At 44.4% G+C, this 26,173-nt stretch overlaps 1 long non-coding RNA gene across 1 annotated transcript in view; it reads left to right on the top strand.

Moving 5' to 3' along the window:
- Window positions 1-26,173, top strand: part of LOC112551464 — a 52,658-nt gene that overhangs the window by 1,075 nt on the left and 25,410 nt on the right. The window contains exons 2-3 of the long non-coding RNA XR_003095777.1: window positions 2,105-2,200; window positions 21,901-22,077. This is a non-coding gene — a long non-coding RNA (uncharacterized LOC112551464). The remainder of the gene's footprint in view (window positions 1-2,104; window positions 2,201-21,900; window positions 22,078-26,173) is intronic.

Here is a 26,173-nt window from a genome sequence, read left to right as displayed (position 1 = left end):
CCCCCCCCCCCCCCCCATTTTGAAGCACAGGAACACTAATATATGAGATGCTGCGGTGCTTTAATTAGAGTGGCTCTCAGAGCCTTTCTAATTAAAACACCCCCCACCCCCAAGCACCTATAATAGTGTCCTCTGTTCTCAGCAAGTCCTTTCAAAGCATTAGCCTACAAAAAGTCATGCATCTCTTAAAGGAGTTAACCTGTAAGGTGCCACCCTGTCCTGCCTTCTGTCTAACTTCAGACTAACAGGGCTATTTCTTTTTTCCTTGCTATATTATAGCATCCACCCCACCAATAAATAACTTTCTTAAGCAGATTAGCCTTGTTGCTCTGGCCTGTGATACACCGTATTGTCTGACTGTATTTTACAGTCACTTTTGCCAAGGTGGAGATCCTAATCTATCCTTTTTTAATTCATGGGGAATTTTGAATTTACATCAGAAAATGCATCAATAAAACATCAGTAGATTCAGCTCTTGTGAATTGCTTACTTTTATAGCATTGGGGTTGAAGTCAGGGTGAATAAAAAGCAACGATTTTTTCTAAATCAGATTTTTTAATTTAAATCAGATATTTTTGGATATAATCATTTTTTATTAAGATGCTTTTAAAAACCCCATATAAAGATAGGGTTAATTTAGATATGTTAAAGCTCAAATATATTATTATGGAATATGGATTATAACATTTGGCTACGTACTATTTGAGACAATATATTCATATCACTTTTTTAGAAACATTTTATAAATGGGTTACAACAGGGGCCCAATCTTATGGGGTTCCCAGAGGCTCCTCTATAGATTAGTAAAGATTAAAGAAAGCCACTCAACCCAATGGGACTCAGTGCTCAGTCTAGAAGATCCCATTAAGCATCTCTGTGATGCTTAGTTTCAGTTCTCAAACTATGGATTTGTATCTCCAGAGATAACATCCTTGTTAACAGCAGTATATGGAGCTGAGAGATAACAGATCATCAGTCCTCTTGTTTCTCTGCAAGTTTGAGTACACACAGTCAAGCCCTTACCTCTCTCTGATAGTGCAGTTTCAAGAAGTTAAATGAATAGAAGATTGTTGGGGATGGAGTACATCTGGGCAAGGAGGTAGAGTCTGGAGATAAATGCAAGAAGGGAAGGACAGTAGAAACAAAAGAGAAACATTTGAGCAGAATATTCTACGAGTCTTAAGGGATAAGTTTCTGAGTATAGCCTCTCCAATGATTTGAGATCTAGTGAGGGAATGGTATGGTAGAAGGGAAAACCTGTCATGATAGCAGGCTTGCCAGGCTGTAAAAGACAGACGAAATCAAAGATAAGAAGAAAGCCCCAAGCTAATAACATGGCTGCAGTGCTTATTTGATGTTCTCCTAATACACTGTAGCAAAAATATCCCCCAAATATCCATGTTTAATCTAGCAAATTGGAGATAGTTCACCTCCCAATGGCTTCACAAGTATCTGCTTCAATCAGCTTTGGTAAATAAAATAACCAAATCATAATTCAGTTTTCTGATGTAGCTGCAAAGTTAATCTGAAAAAAATCAAAATAAATCACTACTTTACAATGTATAGTGTGTACTTACTAAAAATGACCTACACCTATCTCTGAGTTGTGAAAATATGTATTAAAGTTGTATCAGACAACAAGAATGCACTTTTTGTAGAAAACAATGCTTAAATTGAGGCTTCTTGACCAGTGCTTTAATTCATAATTTAAATTGATTTGATTTCAATTTGATCCATCCTGGTTGAAGTTAAATAACAGTTGAAATAATACAATATTATGAAGAGGAAAGAGGGAGAAAGGAGTTATTTATGTTAGAATTTACCAGTATTAAAACATGTTTTAGTTGATGTAGTGAACTGTTCTTAACTAATATAAGGCTTAATATGTTAAGCTCCCAAAATCAGGAGCAGCATAGCAAAGGACATCAGGTAATTGAAATACAGATTATAAATCAGGTACATTTGTGTTTGGTATAAAGCCTTTATCAACATTTTTGTATAAATCAAAATTGGTGAATAACAAATCTAGCAAATGTTGCTATGTAACAATATTTCATTTTTTACAACTGAGGTTTTAGAACAAAGCTATATCTTTATGCTTTAGACACGCTACCTGGAAGACTTTCCATATGAATGCAGAGGTCTGCTCTCATGGAGTTCTTTATGTACAATGGATGGATTTCATTGACAGATTTCATAGGTCAGACTTTTACTATCCAGTCCTCCATTGTTTAAGTTAACAGATGATTTGTTGCTTTGTATTCAATAGAAATAAAGATAGACCCTTACTCTGCAAGTGGCTTCCTATAAAGAGGTATATTTGTGAGCATTAACCTGAAAAATAACATACGCAGTGAGTTAGCATTTATTCATATGAATGGGCATTGAGTAGTGGGATTGTACATGCAAGTTACTTACCTGAATATGTTTTTGCATTACTAAGCCCTGTGTTACAATAGTCACATTTTAAATAATATGGTGAGAGGTGAGGCTTTTTCTTTTCTGGACCGGCTGGGAGATGTATAGTTCATCCAGTAAATGATATTACAAAAAATCAGTGATCTTTCTTACACTTCCTGGACCATCATAGATACAATACTCCAACCCTACTACAATATATTAATATTTTGATCTTACTGTTTTATCTAAACATAAAGGGCACCTATACACATGCTCTAACATGTGCTAATTAGCATATGCCGGAGCAGACTCAATTAATCGAATCCGCTGGAGTGTGCTAATTAATGTAATCCAGCAGCCTCCATATTATGTCTGTTCAGGGTCCCCACACTTCAAAATGGCAGCAGAGGCACTTGAACTAAAGCTTGATGAATGAACTTTAGTTCAAGCGCCCCCACCCTATTTTGAAGTGCGGGACACTGAATACTCATGACGCTGTGGGCTTTTTAATTAGAGTGGTTCTGGAAACTGCTCGGATTAAAGCACCTCCACCCTAGCCATGTGTATAGATGCCCTAGAACACTAGAAGATTTATTGGAACATAGTACCTTTTACATACAAAATTATGAAAGCAGAAAGTTGCTGAAGGCTGCTGTTTTTTGTATCCTTTTGTATTTTACAAATCTAAAATTTCCATTTCTTTCCATGTTAAGTTTAAGTCAGATTTCATATATTTAAAATATTTGAAATATTTCTATCATCTCTCCATTTTTACTTTCTTGATTAGTTTTCTTTGATTTTCAGTTAAGTGTATTAAATGTGGGCCAGTGTCTGATCTTTAGCCAGGCGTATTTTTACAAGCTAAGGGTCCTTGTGCAAACTGGTGAGTAGTTATTCATATGGACAGACCACTGGGTGCGTTCAAATGAGCATGGATATGTGGTACGTGGCACCAGAGACCCATCTGCAGCACCATGCACCGCACATGCAGGCATTCCCTGTGCTGCTACTTTGAAGTCTGGGGGTGGCAGGTGCTGACCCCGGGAGATCAAAATATTTTTAAAAAATTATTCTAGCTGACAGCTCACTAAACTTTGAATTATTTATAATAGTACAACGTTAAGTAGAATCCAGTTATTCTATTTCCTGATGGCTTGATTTACATTGAGAAGTATTATGCTTCTTGAGTAGTCCCATGGAAATCAGTAAGACTATTTAAGGTTTAAAGTACAAGAATGAGCCTGATCCAAAACCTATTGAAATCAAATAGCTTGATTAAGCCTACTATAAGCAAGGGTGGCAGAAACTGACCCTACTGTTGATAAAGAATGTATTAAGAGTTAAATATACCTATGGCAGAAGACCTTTGGTGTTTGCCACTTTAAGGCTTGAGAGCAGGCAGCAGAGTGGCCTGCATTTGTGGGCTTGCCCTAATTAGGCAGTCACAGGACTCCAGCAGTGTCCTGAGGTTGAAGGAGGGGGCTAAGCAGCCTCCATTTTTGATCTAGGCCCTCAGGGCTGAGCCAGCAGTTTGCTGTTGACAGCTGGAGGAATACCACCCTGCTGAGCTGCTGCTCAGAACATCTTGGAGGTAAGGGCAGAAGCTATGGGGATGTTAGGAGGCTCCTGCTCCTGGGTTCGATCTAAAACCGCACCCTGCAGGGGAAGGATGACTTGGGACTACCCGTGGCGGGGTAGTTCACCAAAAATGCCAGGCCAGTTGGCTTCCCAATGAAAGGTGAATAGGGGCACCTTATAACCCAAGCTCCCACTACCTGGTAGGTTATTTAGAGACCAGACATGGGGGGGGAGGGGGGAAGCAGGTACGTCTCCGGGCACCTGGGCCCCATGGGTTGAGTTCCTGTAGCTTGCAGAGAGGAAGGCTCAGGACAAGCCAAATGAGGAGTCATGGTGGTATAAGACCCCGGTAGCCACACTGAGGGGGCAGAAAGAGAAGCCACAGGAAGGGGGCAGAGAGTGACCCAGAGAAGGGCCAGTGGCAGAGTTCAACCCAGTGTTGGGCAGAAGGCTGGTGGCCATGAAGAGTAGGGCTGAGTGTGTACCATCTAGAGTGTGCGAGCAAAGGAGCCTGAAGGGCCATGTAGAGTAGGGCCCAAGTGAGGACCTGAAGGGCTGCGCGGAGTAGGGCAGGATGTGTGAGGCCCAGTGAGGGGCAGTATGAAAGAGGCCCTGTGAGAGGGGGTGGAGTGGAAGAGGCCCTGTGAGAGGAGGCGATATGTATGAGGCCTGAGAAGGGCAGAGTGTTAGAGGCCCAGCAAGTGGCAGAATTTGGCCTGGCCTTAGGCTGGAGCAGATATCAACTCAGGATACCATCTGCGAGGCATGGGACATGGCGTAGGGACGGTACAGAGCCGTATATTGGCATCAAGGCATTAAAATGGGCAGCCTCCTGCATTTTACATCAGTTCATTAAACAGCAAGTTGTGGCGATGAGACTGGGTGGACTGCCCTGGAGACAGGTGAGTGGGTCAATGTTGAGACCTGGCTCTGAGTTGGCCTTCTGTCACAGTACCTTTTTATAGAAATGAAGGATAAGGATCAGCTATAATTGAAGTTATAGCTGGAAAAGTAACTTTAACTATAAATTAAATGCAATGTTATGGTTTGAATTTAACTGCATAAAAGTGAGGAAATTATGCTTATACTATGGGCTACAGTACACTGAGATTTAATTAAAATAGTTAAATTCATATCGGGCGTGTCTGCACATGTAAATGCTCTGGGGTGGGTTTACCCTAGAGTAAATTACTCTAGAGTAACTCACCCCAGGCAGGTGTTTACGTGTGCAGGGATGTGGGAGCAGATTTGCTGCTCCTGGCAGCAGTCTGCCTCTGCTGCCTCTGGCCCTGCAGCAGCCAGGAAGAAGCTTTAGGCTCACCATGGGTGCTAGCCCAGGGGTTGAAAGGGAGCACAGGGTCAGAGGACAGTTGTCTCCTGATGGGGGCTGGGAGATTGCTCCCTGCTCCCTGGAGCTGCCTGCTGCTGGGGTGGACTCCGCCACTGGAGCCTGGACGAGGACAATGCCCCTTTACCCTAGCAGCAGGAAATGCCTGGCCCCAGCTTCCCCAATCAGGGGCAGGAGGCTTGCAAAGAGCTGCAGGAGAGGAGCAGGTCACAGCCCACTGCCATGATCTGTCAGTGGGGCATTTAGCAGTGTTCTTTTCAAGCCTTGATTGGGCCAGACCAGGACAGTCCCTGGCCACCCCCAGACCTGGCTGGGGACTGTGCGAAATGGAATAGTCCCCAGCCAACTCCAGGCTGCACTTGCAGACTTCCCTGCATAGGCCAGGGGTGGTTGGGAATTGTCCCAGTCGGCGGCAGGTCCCAGTTAGCTTCAAGCTGAGCAGGGAGCTCTCCCCGTGTGGGGAGCTCCCAGCCCCTGCCCTGCAATCGCAGGGTGGGGGTTCAGTGTCCTGAGGTTGAAGGAGGGGGCTAAGCAGCCTCCATTTTTGATCTAGGCCCTCAGGGCTGAGCCAGCAGTTTGCTGTTGACAGCTGGAGGAATACCACCCTGCTGAGCTGCTGCTCAGAACATCTTGGAGGTAAGGGCAGAAGCTATGGGGATGTTAGGAGGCTCCTGCTCCTGGGTTCGATCTAAAACCGCACCCTGCAGGGGAAGGATGACTTGGGACTACCCGTGGCGGGGTAGTTCACCAAAAATGCCAGGCCAGTTGGCTTCCCAATGAAAGGTGAATAGGGGCACCTTATAACCCAAGCTCCCACTACCTGGTAGGTTATTTAGAGACCAGACATGGGGGGGGAGGGGGGAAGCAGGTACGTCTCCGGGCACCTGGGCCCCATGGGTTGAGTTCCTGTAGCTTGCAGAGAGGAAGGCTCAGGACAAGCCAAATGAGGAGTCATGGTGGTATAAGACCCCGGTAGCCACACTGAGGGGGCAGAAAGAGAAGCCACAGGAAGGGGGCAGAGAGTGACCCAGAGAAGGGCCAGTGGCAGAGTTCAACCCAGTGTTGGGCAGAAGGCTGGTGGCCATGAAGAGTAGGGCTGAGTGTGTACCATCTAGAGTGTGCGAGCAAAGGAGCCTGAAGGGCCATGTAGAGTAGGGCCCAAGTGAGGACCTGAAGGGCTGCGCGGAGTAGGGCAGGATGTGTGAGGCCCAGTGAGGGGCAGTATGAAAGAGGCCCTGTGAGAGGGGGTGGAGTGGAAGAGGCCCTGTGAGAGGAGGCGATATGTATGAGGCCTGAGAAGGGCAGAGTGTTAGAGGCCCAGCAAGTGGCAGAATTTGGCCTGGCCTTAGGCTGGAGCAGATATCAACTCAGGATACCATCTGCGAGGCATGGGACATGGCGTAGGGACGGTACAGAGCCGTATATTGGCATCAAGGCATTAAAATGGGCAGCCTCCTGCATTTTACATCAGTTCATTAAACAGCAAGTTGTGGCGATGAGACTGGGTGGACTGCCCTGGAGACAGGTGAGTGGGTCAATGTTGAGACCTGGCTCTGAGTTGGCCTTCTGTCACAGTACCTTTTTATAGAAATGAAGGATAAGGATCAGCTATAATTGAAGTTATAGCTGGAAAAGTAACTTTAACTATAAATTAAATGCAATGTTATGGTTTGAATTTAACTGCATAAAAGTGAGGAAATTATGCTTATACTATGGGCTACAGTACACTGAGATTTAATTAAAATAGTTAAATTCATATCGGGCGTGTCTGCACATGTAAATGCTCTGGGGTGGGTTTACCCTAGAGTAAATTACTCTAGAGTAACTCACCCCAGGCAGGTGTTTACGTGTGCAGGGATGTGGGAGCAGAATTGGTGATGCAGGGATGTGGGAGCAGATTTGCTGCTCCTGGCAGCAGTCTGCCTCTGCTGCCTCTGGCCCTGCAGCAGCCAGGAAGAAGCTTTAGGCTCACCATGGGTGCTAGCCCAGGGGTTGAAAGGGAGCACAGGGTCAGAGGACAGTTGTCTCCTGATGGGGGCTGGGAGATTGCTCCCTGCTCCCTGGAGCTGCCTGCTGCTGGGGTGGACTCCGCCACTGGAGCCTGGACGAGGACAATGCCCCTTTACCCTAGCAGCAGGAAATGCCTGGCCCCAGCTTCCCCAATCAGGGGCAGGAGGCTTGCAAAGAGCTGCAGGAGAGGAGCAGGTCACAGCCCACTGCCATGATCTGTCAGTGGGGCATTTAGCAGTGTTCTTTTCAAGCCTTGATTGGGCCAGACCAGGACAGTCCCTGGCCACCCCCAGACCTGGCTGGGGACTGTGCGAAATGGAATAGTCCCCAGCCAACTCCAGGCTGGTCGGCGCCGGGGCCCGTTTAGCTTCAAGCTGAGCAGGGAGCGCTCCCCGGGTAGGGAGCTCCCAGCCCCTGCCCTGCAATCGCAGGGTGGGGGTTGGGGAGATTGCTTCCAGCTCTGGAATTACAGAGCTAGGGCTGGGACAAGCTCCCAGCTCCTGTTCCATGATCATGATTGGGAAGCAGGGGCTGGGAGCTCTCTGCTGCTGGGACATGGGGACTTTGTCACCTCCCGGGCTCCGGTGGCAGAGCCCAACCTGGGAGCTGCCACCCCCTGCTGCCCAGGTGACTGGAAGCAAGTTTGTTCCCAGTCGGCCATCTACATGTAAGGTACAGTAACTAATCATGAGGGGAGGAAGGAGGACCCAAGCAACTATAGGCCTGTAAGCCTCACCTCGGTGCTCAGGAAGATCTTGGAGAGAATCATCAAGGAGCACATCTGTGGGGGGCCTGCAGGGGAGATCATGTTCAGGTTCATCAAAGGCAGGTCGTGCCAGACCAACCTGATTGCCTTTTATGACCAAGTAACTAAATCCTTGGATGATGGTGTTGCTGTGGACGTAGTCTTTCTAGACTTTAAGAAGGCCTTTGACACTGTCTCTCACCCCACCCTCATCAATAAATTAAGTGACTACAGCATTGATGCCTGCACAGTTGGATGGGTAAAAAATTGGCTGATGGGGCGCACCCAGAAAGTAGTGGTGGATGGGTTGTACTCAACCTGGTGAGATGTGAGCAGTGGCGTACCCCAGGGCTCAGTCCTTGGGCCCGCACTGTTTAACATCTTCATCAGCGACTTGGACGAGGGGGTGGAAAGCACGCTGTCCAAATTTGCTGATGACACTAAGACGTGGGGTGAGGTGAACACACTTGACATACAGGCTGGGGAGTTCCCTTCTTGAAAGCACAGAGGTGGAAAGGGATCTTGAAGTCATTATTGACTCCAAGATGAACATGAGCCGCCAATGCCAGACCGCAGCCAGCAAGGCCAGCCCTACCTTGTCATGCATCCAAAGGTGCATCTCAAGTTGGTCCAGAGAGGTGATACTCCCCCTCTATGCGACTTTGGTCAGGCTACAGTTGAAGTACTGCATCCAGTACTGGGCACCGCACTTCAAAAGGGATGTGGCCAGCCTGGAGAGGGTTCAGAGGAAGGCCACCCACTTGGTGAGAGGGCAGCAGGACAGGCCCTACGAGGAGAGACTGAAGGACCTGAACCTGTTCAGCCTCAGCAAGAGGAGGTTGAGGGGAGACCTAGTGACTGCCTTCAAGCTCATCAGGGGAGATCAACAGCAAATAGGCAGAGCCCTTTTCTCCCCAGCACCACCTGGGGTGACAAGGAACAATGGTAATAAGCTGATGGAGAATAAGTTTATGTTAGAGATCAGAAGGCAATATTTTACAGTTAGGGTGGCCAAAATCTGGAACCAACTTCCCAGGGAAGTGTTCCTCGCCCACACCTTGGGCAAATTCAAGAGGAGGTTGGATGATCACCTGTCTGTGGTCTTGTGAACCCAGCATTCATTCCTGCCTGTGGCAGGGGGTCAGGCTAGATGATCTGTTCAGGTCCCTCTTGACCCTAGCTACTATGAAAATATGAGTAAATTCACTACTTGTATTTCCAGGAAGCAAATTTATTTGTGAATAGAGCAGATTACTGCATAGTAAGCATCTGCATGTGTCGATGGTGATGCTTACTGCAAAGTACTTTGCTCTAATCTCGAGTAAAACGTCTCTTGTAGGTGCACCCATTGAGTACTATTAATAAATCCCACTTCATATATGCAGTGGAGTAACATTTGCAAGTTTTAAATAATATCTGAATTTGTATGGTGTCCTCCAAGCAAACATACTGTCTGCTAAATACAGCCACATAACTATAGTCTACATTGGTTTAGGAGCCTGCTTCTATAAGGTGTTAGCCTTGGGGTACTGGTGCCGCCTTAGACAGGGGGGCACATGCCCCCCCTTCAACCAGATCCCACCAACCGGGAAGGGGGGTCCCCTGTGGGTGACCCTGCGGACTAGAGGGCAGGGGGAGGTCCACTGCGGGCAGTCGCACGACAGCCAATTACTGCAGCTGCTCCCAGAAGCAGCTGCAGTGATCACAGCAGTCAGCTGGCGCTTGCGGGGGGGGGCACTGGCACTCCCACCTGCCCCCCCTGCCCATTGCCTAAGCGGTGAGTGCAGCCAGTCAGAGGGTGCACCGGCGCTCTCAGGGGGTGTATATGCACCCCCTATGCATTGCCAGGTTCAAAAGTCCTGTTGTCCAACTCAAATGCTGGGGTCACTGAGGCTCAAGTTCTGTTATCCTTTTTTGCCCTAAATGGCACTTACCCAGCTATGTAAATGGCATTTTTAGGATTTATGCACAATTTGTGATTCTAATACCCTTCAATGTGGATGTGGATACCTACTAAATGTGCACTGGCTAGGTAGATATATACATGCGTGCACTGGGCATGCATAAGACACAAATTCTTCCTGGCAAAAATCCATGACTATTAGGTATTATGTAACAGAGGACAGCTTGTGTTAAGTGCTAGGGCACTCACTTAGGAAGCAGCAGAGCCAGGTGATTTACCCCCTCCACCAGAGAGGGGTTTGAACCTGCAGCTCTTTTCCCAGGATAGTGCTCAAGTTTCTGCATCACAGGTTGGATATTATCTAGCCTCTTGGGATGTGTAATAGAATTGCAAACTCTAAGTGCCAAATATGACACTTAGACAGCTGGGTAAGTGCTATTTGGGTACATAAAAGGTAATAGATTTCTGCCCCAAGTGTTCTTAGCAGTGAACAGAATTGCAGAGGTAGCAAAGCACCTTCTGTCCCTCCTTTCATGTGGAAGGAAAAGATCCCAGTTAAGCCTATGCGGAGCAAAATACTCACTCATTGAGCACTGCTAGTAGGTCACTTGGAGAGGCAGCTCTAAAGCTATGCAATTCTTGCAACTGTATGGCAGGCTTATAGTCTTTAGTATAATCTAACTCATTTCATCCCTGCCTTACCTGCTGTGTGCCCCTGGGATCAGTTAACTGCACTTGTGAGAGCACCTGTTCCAGTGGTTCTCAGCCTTTATAGATATAGGGTGTTCTTTGACAATGCTTTGAATTTAGCAGTACCCTGGTTGAGAAGCACTGCTGCCTCAGCTTACCTCTGTTTCTCAACTGGGATGATGCTGCTATTGCTGCGAGATAATGTGCCCCTTACACCTTGTGCACTGCCAGACCGGGGAAGGCTGCAGCACAGGTGCATACTCCTGCCTCCATTAAAGTTATCAGGTAAAATCTAAAGCAGGCAGGAGAGCCCATTGCAGCTGCAGCCTTTCATGGTCCAGTCCTGCATGGTGTCTCCTGGAAACAGAGGCAGGCATGTGGGGCAGGTGAAACTGTCCTGCACTCCTCTGTTTCCAGGATGAGCATGGGTGCAGGGGTGAGCCAGGAACTGCTGTGGCAAGAGCAAGGTGCTCCTGCCTGTTTTAAGCTCATCAGATAACTATAATGGAGGTAGGATCACATGTGCATGCTGCAACTGTTCCCAGTCTGGCAGTATACGAGGCATGTAGGTCACTTTTACTTGGTTGGTCGTGACACTAGCACCTGCACCACAGCATCCCTAAAAGGGTCTCATAGCATGGTACTGTGGCACCCTGACTGAGAACCACTGAGCTATTCTAATGAAGAACTGGACTCATACCATCAGATTAATTTATGTAAGGCATGAGTCTTTCCATTTATTTCGGTGAGCTTTGGATCAAGTCCTTAGATATCAGGTAATAACCAAAATAGGTAAAATTTCAGCCATTGCCCTTTGAGGTTAAAGGATGCAAATCACTGTATTATTCCTGAGTCATCCTTTCACCAAATGAATATTCTTCCCTTTCATTGTCACATATACACATTTTGGATTTACATTCGACTGCAAATACTGCCAAGTTTTATATTTCACTATTAAAAGGGAGTATCATTGGCCTCTATAGCTGCATCCAGATGAGTGTGACCATATGGTATATGGCATGGCAGACAAGTCTGCAGTGCTGCATACCACATGTTCTGTTCTCTGCACTACAAGGGAGCAGTGAAGAGGGTTTTCTTGACCCCCAGGGGTAAAAAAAACTGCCAAAAAAAGGGACCAGTGCACACAGAGGGAGTGTATGCCACCCAAAGCTGGAGCCTGGCTGACTGGAGCTGCACTCTGCTGCTAGCTAGAATCTGTGTGGCAGGAATGACATGGTTGCTGTCCCAGAAGGCCTCCAAGATCCCAGGTAAGTTTGCTGGGGCCAGACTCCCTTACTCCACTTGTGGTAACTTGCTACACATCAGAGTGTGCGTGACATGGGTATTTCCTCGGGACAACTAGCGGTGGCACAAGGTGTGCCACCGCTAGTTGTCCCTGGGGAACCAAATGTCCTTGCACATCTGGACGTGGCCCATGAATCTTAACAAAATCCTGTCCCTGAATTCCTATCAAGGATTCCATCTTTCATATCAGTTTCTAACTTTTGTGGATCAGATATATATGAAGCTCTCACCCTTGCCTTTATTGAAAAACAATATCTTTCCCTCTTTTTTCCCTCTGTTCTGCAATTCCCAGATTCATTACTTTATTGCTCCAGTTTCCTAGCTACTGCAATCAGCTCAACTTCTTTATTCTTCTCAATTTTTGTCTTCCATCCTGATGAGCAGTTTTAATGTCTGCTTCTGCTGATGACTGTAATTTACATCATTCTTATCAGTAGCGCTGCCAACTGTTATGAATAGTAACACTGAAACTATCTAGAGTTTTCTTAATTTCACTCTACTTCTGCTTGGAAGGGCAGTGAGTAGCAGCAGAATCTTTACAGCTGCCTGCAAGCACTGAGAGATGTCACTAAACAGGTCCACATTTAGAAAGTTTATGTGACATTCATGAACATAAAATCTGCAGACATTGTCACACTGCCTCAGGAAGTCATTTAACAAGATTCATAAAGGGATTGGAAACTTATATGGATAACAAGAGTATCCACAGTTGTCATAATTAGGGAGAAAAAAATTGGAATATTAAACCTTGTTCTTCAGGGCTCTAACTAGATTAGATTAATGGGGGGGGGGGGGAGGGGGAGAGAGAGAGAGAGAGAGATTATCCCAGAACTGATTATTAGAAATTTATTATACCTTTCTTTGAAGGTTTTGGTGTTGGCTGGAATAGGAGATGGGACACTGGACTAGCTGGACCATGGGTCTGATTCTGTATGTGTCTGGATGTTCCCTAGCACATCAGGGAAAGTGCCTTTCTGAGGAGTGTTGGGGAAATAAAACTGATCTCAAACAATTATAGATCTTCAAGGGAAAATATTACCCCTCTTCCTTAGGCCCAAAGTGTAATGCCTATGAGTGTCTTTAGAACCTGTAACAGAAACCTTTTCAAAGTTTATAAAGCCTAAAGCTTTACAGAATTGGGCATTAGTTATCACACCAGTGGTAGCTACTCAAGTAAGATTTTGGACTAAGTGAGAAAGTGGTGATGGACCCAGCCCAGAGTTCTTATGTAAAATGTTATATCTTTTATGAACAAATACAACCATCTGTACCTGAACCAGAAAGTTTTGGGAAGTTCCTGGCCCCATTAACTTAATTGACTTCAGTAAGTGAGTATACAGTCTCCATAACTAGGCTTTAGCCTGGATAATTTCTTCTCATCTAGCTCAAAACAGAGTAAGGCTGTCACTAGAGTGTAAGAATCTTTAAGAGATATATAACTTTTTACAACTTTTTACTTCCTCCCTTTTCATTCCATAGAATTAGGTCTTAAGCCAGAGTTCTTTGATGTTAAGGGGAAGAAGACTCAAAATGACTTAAGGAGATTTTGAATCAGGGCTGTGGACTGAATGACTTATGATAAGATTTTGCATTAGATTTCTCATTTTTTTTATTTTCAGTTTTGCTTTTCATGATATTTTGCCATGTTCATATATGGGAAAGCTAATGAGGAATAAGTTAATTTATAACCAGTATATCCAGGTGAATCAAAAAGAGCTGTAGAAGTAAAATGTGTTAACATACCTATTATGGCATTATTACAGAAATACCCTTGGATAACAAAAGAGTTGTACAAAGTACTGTATTTCAAACCTTTGAAATGTTTTAGGTTCAGTTTAAGTGTCAAAGGGCCTTGTTGCACATCACAGTTTTGATTGTTCACACGTTGATCAATATTAGTGCTAGCTCGAGTTTGGAGCAGTTGCACCTTAAGGCTAAAAAACTTCTCTCACTGTCTCCCATCTGCATAGCTGTGACTTGCCACCAGAGGGCTATTGAGGAGGGTCCTGACTTGGAGCTACAGCCCTAGTCAGGCCCTCACACACCCCAGCCCTATGAGTTGCCACTACAGGGCTGGGGTATGTGAGCGATGGGTTGGAGGGAGGATGGGGTAGGAACATGAAGCTGAGAGGTGGAGAGTCAATGGGATGGGAGTGGGTAATGAAATGAAAGATGGAAAGGAAATGGGAGTGGGTACAGGGTGATAAAATGGAGGAAGTCAGCCACCAATGGATAAAATAAAAAGTTAACAATTAAAAAGAAATCAGAAGTAAATTAAAGAAAGTCTTGTAGAAACATAGAATCAGAAAATTAGGGTTGGAAGGGACCTCAGTAGCTCATCTAGTCCAACCCCCTGCTCAAAACAGAACCATCCTAACTACATCATCCCAGCCAAGGCTTTGTCTACCCAGGTCTTAAAACCCCCAAGGATGGAGATTCCATCACCTCTCTGGGTAACCTGTTCCAGTGTTTTACTACCTCCTAGTGAGAAAATTCTTCCTACTATCTAACCTAAATTTCCCTTGCTGCAAGGAGACCATGGCTCCTTGTTCTGTCATCTGCTACCACTGAGAACAGTCTAGCTCCATCCTCTTTTGAACCCCTCTTCAGCTGCTTGAGGGCTACTATTAAATCCACTCTCAGTCTTCTCTTCTGTAGACTAAATAAGCACAGTTCCCTCAACCTCTCCTCATAAGTCATGTGCCCCAGCCTCTGAACCATTTTTGTTGCCAGACTTTCTTCAATTTGTCCACATCCTTTCTGTAGTAGGGGGCCCAAAACTGAATACAGTACCCCATATGTGGCTTCACTAGTGCTGAATAGAGAGGAATAATCACTTCCCTTGACCTGCTGGCAACACACTTACTAATGCAGCCCAGGATGCTGTTAGCTTTCTTGGCAACAAGGGCACACTGTTGGCTCATATTCAGCTTATTGTCCACTGTAACCTCCAGGCCCTTTTCTGTAGAGCTGTGGCATAGCCAGTCAGCCCCCAACCTGGGCCAGTGCATGGGATTCTTCCATTCTAAGTACAAGATTTTGCATTTCTCCTTGTTGAACCTCATGAGATTTTCTTTTGGCCCAATTCTCCAATTTGTCTAGGTCACCCTGAATTCTAGGCCTACCCTCTAATATATCTACTACTCCCCCCAGCTTGGTGTCATCTACAAACTTGCTGAGGGTGCACTCTATGCCATCTTCCAAGTCGTTGACGAAGACATTGAACAAAACCAGCCCCAGAACTGACCCCTGGGGCACTCCACTTGATACTAGCTGCCAACTAGACATCGAGCCATAGAGTACTACCCTCTGAGCCCAATGCTCTGGTCAGTTTTCTATCCACCTTACAGTCCATTCTTCTAGCCTGTACTTCCTTAATTTGCCTGTGAGAATGTTTTGGGAGACCATATCAAAAGCCTTGCTAAAATCAAGGTATACTACATCCACTGGTCTCCCCATAACCAACAGAGCTACTCAGCTGATCGTAGAAGACAATCAGTTGGTCAGGCATGACTTGCCCTTGGTGAATCCATGCTGACTGTTCTAATCACCTTTTTATTCTCCAAGTGGTTAGAAATGGTCTCATGTTTTAATAAACTGGGATATGGGATTGGGGCATGGGGAATGCTGATCATGCTTTCCAGGGTGGCTGGAAGGTGGGACTGGTGAGGCAAGATGCTTTTTGGGGAGCTACTACCCCTGCCCCGGGAAGGAACGGGAGTGGACTCATGTGGACTTAATCTGGCCCCATACCCTGTTCTCCCATCACCTACCCTAGACCTGACTCCTGGACCTAGCTGTGACTTGCAACCTAGTTAGCTGGCATGTGCCCTATAGGCTGCTTGCATGGAGTTGTGCCCCGGGGGTGGGCAGGCCATGCCACCAGGGGCATGAGTGGGGGTTGGCTTGGTGCGAAACCCCTCCTTTGGGCAGTAGAGATCAGGGGATGGAAAGTCTGCCCACAAAGAACGGGAGGGTTGGAGAGGGAACCTTGCATCCTGGGATTCTGGAAGACTGCAACTTGGGCAGCTCATCTGTGGGGAATGGCCACACGTTAATGGAACATGAGCTTGTTAACATGGATCAGAGATAAATTTGCCCTGGAGTGGCATAACTTTAAGCTGCTTAAAATACGCTTAAAACTAGTTTCAGGTGTTAATGTGTAGACAACCCAGGGGTTAACAGCTCCAGGATCCACTTAATATTAATATCTAACATGGCACAAAGTTCTGAGTCCGTTCTTATTTTATTTGAAATCGATTCTTGCTTTGTAAAACTGGAACTTTACAGTGATTGAAGTGAAAAAGAAAACATATTAATATAAATGTTCTGTAAAATGCTCTGTGAACTGTGTGTTACTAAGGTGGCAAAGTCAAGCACTCAGAAGTTGCCTGTGCAACCATAATTCATCCTTTTTGTGCTTATGCATTATGATACAGTCTCTAATTAAATGACACCTTTCCAGTCAGTGAGAGATTTCCCTGGAATCTCACCCTGCAGCTCAGAGTGACAGTAATAGGCCTCCTTTGCATGTTGGGTGAGGTCTACGCAATTTGATTATTAATGGCTTCCCTCTATAAATTGTGATGCATTTAGATTTTGGCATTAATATAAATGCCACATAGAAACAAGGAAACCCCTTCCTAATCTGCAAAGGGGATTAGGAAGAATTTTGATTCAAGAATTATAAATAGGCTTTCTGATCACTGAGCTGCAAAACATTCTCGATCCTGTAATGGTGGCACCATGAGATACCTTCTCTTCAGGAAGAAATATATTATCTTCTTCATAGATGCCCTTATTTCCTTGTGGATTCTATCCATTTATGTTCCAGTACTATGCTACAGAAGTGGACATCCATAATTCAGACTCCAAATCCCATAGCTTTTGAAGAAATCAGAAAAGAAAAAAAAAAGGAATGCAAGAAAGTACCCTCCCTACATGAACAAAAACTTTTGTTCTATGGAGCTGTCAAATAGTACAATTCCAAACATATTATTTAAGCTATTTTATATTTTAGAAAATAGAGAAATTATTCCAAACTGACTACTACTGCATGTAAGCAAAAATAGGATGTCACACACTTATCTCCAAGATCCTGACATCTCCAAGATCAATGCTAGCTGGTATTGGTGCAAGGAATGTTACTTTATCTTCAAGATTAAAAAATATAAACAACTTGTCTTATCTTCTCTAATGGCAACAGTCTTGTTAATATTTAAAATGCAAGGTTTTTAGAGGCTTGTGGAGAAAGTTTCAATTCATCCTTGTAGCTATGTAAGCAAAAGCTCATGATTTTAACTTAAAATGATAAGACTAGGTGGATCCACCGCATTATCTTTAATTCCTTCTTCACTTCCTTGAAAACTTCTTTCCATCTTTAAAGAGTACAATCAAAACAAATAAATAATTGTTGTCTTCCTTTTTCTAATTGCCTATTGGAAGCTTGAAAATTTGTTCTCTTTCTCTTGAATAAACACACGCGCGCGCGCGCGCACACACACACACACACACTAAAAATTACACAGAAAAAGCATGTGTTACTAAGGTGGCAAAGTCAAGCACTCAGAAGTTGCCTGTGCAACCATAATTCATCCTTTTTGTGGTTATGCATTATGATACAGTCTCTAATTAAATGATGACATACTATTTATTCTTTTGTACCTTTGTATTATTCAGTGCAAAGGATAGATAGTCCTCACTTAATAAGCTGTTATTCAACTGTTGTTCAGTATGTGGCTCCATGCCTGCCTTACTGACCACTATTCAAGTCCTGCTCAAAAGATAAAATTATTAATTTCCTCCTGAGCTTTTCTATGATGCTCATCACAACAGCATCTGTGCTTTACAAATATTAATGAGTTTATTTTCACAGCATTGCTATGAGATGAGAGCATGGGTAGATCTAGGAGTTTGTAAAGTAGGGTACAGGAGAAGCCACCGGCACTGTAGGGGACGGCACCCAGCTTGTCCCCTCAACCAGGTAGGCAGACCCCACAGCAGGAGGATTTTTTAAGTCCCCCTTGCATCCACCTTCTGCCACCCCTCCTTTCCCCTGTGCACTGAGTGGCAGATCCCCTCCTCCCCACCCTTCCCTCCCCAACCCCACCTGCCACTGCTTTTGTTCCTCAGTCCTTCAGGCATGGGCCCTGACCGAAGTAGGAGTGACTGTGGAGTCCCCACCCCCAGGTCAGCAGGGACAGCAGAAGTGGGGAGCAGGGAAGGGGATGAGATGTGCCATGAAGGGGATAGGGGGGCAGGATTCTTCCTTTTGGGAATTTAAAAAAAGTCCCTGACTGCTGTTTCCATGCTATCGACTGAAAAGCGGGTGTGCCTATGTCACTGTGCATCCTCTAGATCCCCCTTGGATGAGGGCACATTATTATCCCCATTTTACTGATGAAGATCTGAAACATAGGGAAACTAAGATAAACATTTCCATTAACTTTAGAGGTCTGATTTGAGAGTCCTAGGACCTGGTGTTTCAGAATAGGTAGCATTACATATCACTTTATACAGCAAAACAGTATTCCAGGTGATTTCCATTACAGTTGTGAGTGCTCAGCGCTTCTGTAAATCAAAATTTAGGGTATCAAATCTGACATCCAGAAACCAAGGAGAAACCAAGGTGGTCATATAATTAATGACCACCTATGAAAGTTTCTGTGTAAGTGAGTTAATATTGTACAGGAATTTGGTGACAGAGGCAGGGATAGATTGCATTTTTGCAGGCCAGAATTCATTCATTTCTTTAGCTGTGAGTGTCTTTTTTTTCTGCCACCCTTTGCCTCATATACTGTCCAACTCCTGCAATAAAATGAATCTCCTCTGCTACATAACCTGGATTAATCCCCACATCCTGCACTTTGAAAGAGTCAGGGGCTCCATGAAAAAATTCATGTGTAAGCATGGAATTAAATACTGCTATATGGTATATACACAACAATTGCTGAAACAACTTCAATTCTATCATTTCCCAGCTTTCACTCGTTTCCCTTGAATTCTATTCTTTAAACATAGATTTTGTGTGTGTGTGTGTGTGTGTGTGTGTATTTGTGTGTGCATGTGCACATGTGTAATTCCTTCAGTTTGTGAAAAGGAGCAACTCTTATCACTGGACTTTTCCATATGTTTCCTGTGGAGTAAGTAATAACAACAGCATGTTGTTATCTTCTGTGAGAACCAGCATTGGTGAGGGGTAAAGGGTCAGAAATGGGGAACACTTTGCCAGTGGACTTTACAAATATGTGCTCACAGTGGAAGTATGGTGAGACTCAGGTAGCTTGGGCTCCCTTTTTGGATTTGTAGGGAAGCGTGCTGTGGTGGGTACAGGCTCCTCTGCCTATTCCCTCTCCCAAGTATGACTCTTTCTGCCCTAACTTGTCCCTGTCCCATCCCATCTTTGCTTGTACTTTGGCTGCCCCAAATATTCAGTTGTTGTATACTTAATAGCCCTTTCTAACAACACAGGCAGCTAGCGGTTTCTGTTAGGGGCCCACAGTCCCCTGTGTGTTAAAAAAAAAAAAAAGAAAAAAAAAAGACCTGTCTCAGTCCCAGTCCTGTTGCTTTCCCATTCCTGGCTCCTCATCCAGGCTGTGGTGCATTAGAGGTTAGAACAAAAAATAGTGACTGGATTTGATCCAGATCCAGCAGGCTTAAAAGCACAAGGTCTGGGGGAAATTACAACAGACTGGTTCCACTAGGAAAAATTCAGTAGCTCTATAACACTTTGATTTTTGGTTGTCCAACTTGAGATGCTATAAAAAGGATCTTGATTATATAAAATTAATGAGCTCCTACCCTCCCCAAATCAAGCTCTGTTATGTTGTCTAATTTCAGCATACAAAATTTGAGGCTACTTCTTTGTTTCTGGCAGCTGTATCCGTATCAGCTGCTATATCCAAATGAGGAAGTTACAGACTATCCTAACTAGAGAATAAGAATAGGCCTTGATCTATGAAAATAACCAAAGTGCACGGGTCTAGAAGCCATATTCAGAGTAGTAACAGACACTAAAATATCTCCCAAAAGTAGAAATTTTCAGATCTACCACATGGGTACTAGGTCTGGACAATGCTTATAGCAGCATTTTGTGTGCTATTTTAGTGATAACGCTGTCTCTGAGGAAACAAAAACCAAAGAAAATAAAAGCAGGAGAAATAACAGAAAAAGAAAAAAAGGTTGAGATGTTTCTGTATGTGTCAATCCAATTTTTTCTGTCATTGCTACTGCATAAATTGTTATGGAAAATAATCTTGGAATAGGATTTGAAACAGCAATTAGAGAGATGCCGAACCTACTCAGTAAAGTAGGTTGTATGCCTGCAGTAAAGTTAAGAGGGGGCCATCTGCTGTGCAGAATATTATCACTGTTTTTCTCCAGTAAGTGAGCAACACCTGCTGTACATGTGGTAATTAAATCTGAAATAGAAAAGCCAAGATATCTGTGCTGCAAGATTGTTGGTGAGCTTAGCCCAACATTCCCATTTTTTAAAATGTATTTGGGCACATTAAATGAAAAATAAAGTCACTGCCCCCTGATTTGCTTGTGTTAACCAGAAAACTTGAACAGCATTTGCATTGCACTCTTAATGTGATCCACCTGCAAGTTTATTTTAGAAATAAGAGGACCCAGAAGGTTGAGATAGTAACAATGATTTGTCTATTCCGTGCTAGGGTGAAAAAAGAAAAGACATGCTAAGCTTTGTTTCACCTGCAGGGGTTCTAAAGGAACAGCTGTCAAATTTTTAGTCTCATTCAGTGTGTGTCATCATTTTTTTGTCCAGGTCATACACTGATACTACAGCTGTGCTGGGGGAAAATAAAGCTCTCCACGTGTTCCAAATCTAGAACAAAATATTAAATCTTGGAGACAAGCGTTGAGAGCATAAGGGAATTTCACTATATGAATCTAGTTAGTCTATAGCAAAAACGATGGCAGGGATTTCTGTCTCTAGTCTACTGTATCTAATAGTGATTTCTTTAAGTTGATGGGGCATGCCATACCTTATTATCTAGTACCATCATGGGTATATTTTGCAACCATTGCTGTGCCTCAGTTGCATAGTGCTACATTCTGAAGTGTAATGAGATAGCCCAAATATAAACTCATTCACTGGAGAATTATGAAGAGCTGAGATTATGAGGCAATTTTTACCAGTCAATTTTGTTATTTTACCACTTAAATCCAGCACTAAGATCTACACATGCAATTAATTCAAAGCAATAAACTCTGGAGTAGTTTGAGTTGGAGTAAATTGCTCCTGGGCACAGCATCTACATATGTGCCCAGGATAGCAGTAATTTGAGTTGGGGCAGAGCAATTCACACCAGGGCTGCACCTGCCTTACTCTGCCTTGAGCTCCAGCTATGGGCAGAAGAATGAGGGCTTTGAAAATGTGGAGCTGTTTGGTTAGGTGGCAAGTGGGAGTCTGGCCCCCTGCTGACTGGGTTGACGGGACACAATTTATGCCTGCAGTCAGCATCTACAGGTGTGTTTTAATTTCAGTTAATTGCTCCACCATAAAATAGTACTGTCCCCTGTGGGCAGTGGGGGCTGGGAACTCTCCTGGTCAGGGACACATCCCAGCTCTGCACCCTGATTGGGCAAGTGAGGTGCAGGGCTTGGAAAGAGATGCAGGGGTGGGGTAGGTCCCAGCCCCCTGCTCTGTCCACTTGTGGGACAGCTAGTAGTGAGTCCCCCACCAGCAGATCAGGGCAGGAGGATGGGACCTGCCCCAACCCTGCAGCTCTTTCCAAGTCCCCTGCCCCGATCAGGGAGCTGGGGCTGGGAGCTTCCTGATGCTGGGGCAGGGGGACATTTGATAGCAAGAAAACTAAAACCTGTCCAGTACTTCCTGTACATGAATGCAGTTGTAGCAGTATGGTTATTTATTGGCTTTTCTTTGGTGTTAAACTACAGGTGGAGGTTTGATCGAGGAATGAGATAGAAATGAGCTTCAAGCAAGTTCAACCAAGCCTTGTGCAGAGCTGAGAAGATGTGCTGTTCCCTCACCCCCACTCTAACTTTCAAATCCTATGTCAATGACTTAACCCAAGAGCTGGACTTCCTCTCCTGTAAAACTATTCTAAACTCAGGGTAAGTTATCATTTCCAGGTAGGACTTTGATTCAGAAAAGCACATAAGCAGGTGATAAAAATTACAGTATTCATATTTGGGACCAGTGCTCCAGTGTGTGTTTGACTTTTAAGAACATGAATAATTCCATTGATTTTTAACTGGACTAAACACTGTATTTTCTCACAAGCCACATGCCCCAAATAAGACACACACCTGGTTTTGGGAAGGCAGAATGAAGAATTTTTTTTTCCAGTCATGGCTCAATGCTGACTACAGGGGATATATATGGCTGAGGAGTGATCTTCACACCCTCCATCCCTGAGGTTGGTAGAAGCACACTGCCATTCTGTAGCTAGATTAAAAAATGTAGGTGCTGGAATTAGCACTACCCATCTTATATAATGACACAATTGTTAGAGCACTTGGCCAAGAAAACCAGGCTTTCGGACCCTTTTCAGCCTAAGGAATTTCAAGGTTACATTTCCTACACCCCAGACAATGGCTTAGGGCATTTTTACATGTGCTGTGGGACTGGTGGAGGCAGTATTTTAATTAGAATGGCTCCGAGAGCGGCTCTAATTAAAGCTCCACAGCATCTTGTGCTATCAGCATCCTTGCATTTCAAAATGGCAATGGAGGCACTTGAACTAAAGCTCATTCAATGAGCTTTAGTTCAAGCACCCCTGCTGCCATTTTGAAGTGCACAGACACTGATACACGAGACACAGGAGGCTGCTAGAGCACAGTAATTAACACGCTTTAACAGACACAATTAATTGCGTCTGCTCTGATGTGCTGTAATTACAGCGCATTGGAACAGCTTCCATGCTCATGTATAGGCACCCTTAATTATCAGGGTATAGGCTAGGCTAGGTTGGATGGGAGTATTCCCACCCAGTTACTGAAGCTGGCTGTTGGTCAGAAAATAATTAGACATTCATGGGAATAGAAGGTGAGAAATTGAAAAAGAGTCGGTGAGAGAGGTAGCTTAAAGATCAGGAAACTAAGGTGTGAGGTGGGGAGGATGGAGTTCCAGGCCCTGATATCTGGATTCTTCTTGCATTTTACGTTAACAGTCATTGGCTAAAACTGAAAAGAACCTGAGAGGGCTCCAGGAGTCTCCTCTCCCAGCTGGGTGCCCTAACTACTAAGTTACAGAGCCAGGATTCTTTTTGGTTTCTTTCCTGGCCCCATAAATCTTGCATTCTTTGTTGCACCCTGGCCCACCTTTTGCAATTAGATGTGGGTTACTCCTCCTTCAATCCTAAAGAGCTAGAACTCTGTTTCTTTCAGACTCAATGGCAGTATCTCCTGCTGATTTCAATAGAAATTGGCTCTAACCCTTAAGACGGTAGACTTTGGCCCCCTCTACACGTGCAGGTAAAGGTGCGATTGGATCTAATGCACGATCTACACAATGGTGCCTCCTGCCAAGCCACACATGCACAGCGGGAGGCATGATTGTTGGATCATGCATTAAATCCAATTGCTCCTTATTGCTGATGCAAGGGGAGCCCAAGTCTGATGGGATTTGCTGATGGGGCTCCCAGACATGGCTCCCAACCATGGGGACCATACGCAGCCAGAACTGAGAGTCCAGTACCTGAAGGGCTGAACCATGCCTTCAATGAGGGAAGAGAATCCTCACAGCTGACAGGCCTCTCAGTCCTGGCTCAGCCACATGTGCAGCCAGGACTGAGAGGGATTTTTGGTCTGGGTTTGTGTGGTACAGCTGGGACTAAGAGTCCCATTGATAGCAGGACTCTCAGCCTTACAAAAATGACCTTAGTACTATAGGTATTCTACTGTATAAATCTTAACTTAGTCTTTCTCCTCTAACCAGACAAGGGTGCTAACTTTATGCCATAGCATTGGTTTAGTGCTGACTGAAAGAAGAAAAGCACCAATGGGTCTCCGCTCTCCATACTTAATTTGTAGCTTGTTTCCACCTCTCAGTTTCTCTTTTGGGGTTTCCTATTCACTTACCAAGGAATTATAACTCAGCTTAGGCACTGATCTCTTACAAGAACACTGCCTGGAGTATTATGTTTGCTTACCTGCTTGCCCATTTTTATTTTTGGCTGTGCACACAAGTCTTAAACATTTCTTGTCACCATTGTTTTTATAAGAAACAGACATCAGACAGTAAAATACCATATGTTCTTGTATATGACCCTCACCTTCCCCCCCCTCCCCCCCTCCCCCCCCCCAAACCAGCTGGTAAAAGGGATGCCCGTGAATAAAAGGAAAATTGGTATTGGGGAGGCACAGCAATTAATGCTGCCACTGCTCCCCCGCTGCCGAATTTCCAGACCCATAGGGAGCCCCTTGGCTAGATGATATGTGCTTGATCAGGCTAACATGCAGGGTTGGTCCTTAGCTTGACTCAGTATGCAGCCCCGGATCTGGCACACTGGGTCTAACCCATCATGTGGCCACAGAGCCAGCACAAGGCCCCAAATCCAATGCATGGGGTTGGACCCAGCTCATGGCCCTGGGGCCAGTGCACCAGGTCTGAACTGGCATGCGGTCAACAGATGGCCCCAGATCCAGTGTGCAGTCCTGGACTCAGTGAGCCAGGAGAGACTCAATACGTGATCCCAGAGCCAGCCTTCAGCCTCAGTCATGATGTGGAGCCCTGGACTTGGCTCACCAGAGCCAGCACACGGGGTTGGATTCACCACAGCCCCAGTCCACAGGCCCTGTCCACTGTGTGCCCTGGCAGCAAGCATGGGAGCAGGCTTGGTTTCCAAGCTCCTTCTACTCACTAACTGGAAAGGAAGATCTCTTTTTCTTCAGGCTCTCCTTCCAGAACAAGGTGCATATTATATGCAGGGGGAATATGTGAAAAAATACCATATTATGAGTTCAGCTTTGATCTATTTATTCACACAAATTATCTTGTTAACTTCAATGCAACCATTTGTGTAATATGATCCCAATTTGGCCCTATTATGGCAAGTTGGCAATTTGGAGGCTCTCTGCCCCATGACAAGCAGGTAACTTGTGTTTAGGAATGAATTAAAGTCTCACTCGTCAGACTAGGGATGTCAGGGAGGTTGTTTACTTCATCTCCAGGGAAGGAAACCAGCTGAACTGCTCAGACAGTGTTTGCTGCCAAGTGATCCATTGAGCAAACAGCTTGTGATACCCTCTCAGCTAAGGTTATAAGGCAATGCTACCATGGCGATTGACAAAATGTTACTGAAAGTGACTAGAAATTATACAATCCAAATATTATTCATAAGTGAAATATTTATTGCAGTTAAATAAACATAGCTATTTGCTAATGTACTGTATACCTGAGTGCTTTTGTGCAATAGTGCAGTATGATGCCACAGCTGTTCTATTCCAGGTTTTTATTGTGGTTTTACTAAGAACTGGTAATAGAAAGATTTTTTTCTTAGTTTGATAAATTTGATTTTATATGTATTCCAGACAAATTCTGAGTTAATTAACTATCATTTCCTTAGGTAGGAATTAATTAGCTATCATACTTATAGTATGATTTAATTAGTTTCTTAATGAGTATTTACATGACTATGCTTTAAGGTTTTGTTTCCAGAAAACAATCATGTTACAATGAACAAGTAAATAAATATGGGAATGGGACAGGAAATACTTTTCATTCTGGGATCTTTGATCATTTTTACAACCAGTCCATTATCATAAGAGAAGTGCAAGCACCTCTAGGATAGCATAAGGTAACACTATACTGCTATACTTTTGATCATTTCCAGATAATAATCTTTTAGGGAAGAAAAATGGAGAGAAAGTCACTAACTAGCAGCTAAACCAAGACAGCTTTCAATCATTCATATTTGCCCAATAGAGCTTAATATCCAATCATTCATAGAGCTTAACATGCTTGAGGTCAATAATGATTATTTAAATATCAACATTATTTCCTTTTATTGGTTTGGATTTTTAAGTAGTTAAATTTCAATGGTATGTACGTGAGAAAGGGGTATAGGTTGTAGACATGTTGGACTAAGGCCAAGTCAGACCCAAATAACCTTGTGTGCATGTGAGGAAGTAATTAGTATGCTGCTCAGGTTTGGTTGTTTTTTTTAATACTGCTGTATCATCAGTTCTGTATTGGGAGATGCAACCA

This window comes from Alligator sinensis, unplaced genomic scaffold (assembly GCF_000455745.1).
Source record: "Alligator sinensis unplaced genomic scaffold, ASM45574v1 scaffold412_1, whole genome shotgun sequence".
NCBI lineage: Eukaryota > Metazoa > Chordata > Crocodylia > Alligatoridae > Alligator > Alligator sinensis.
This window is presented reverse-complemented; position numbering and strand designations above follow the sequence as displayed.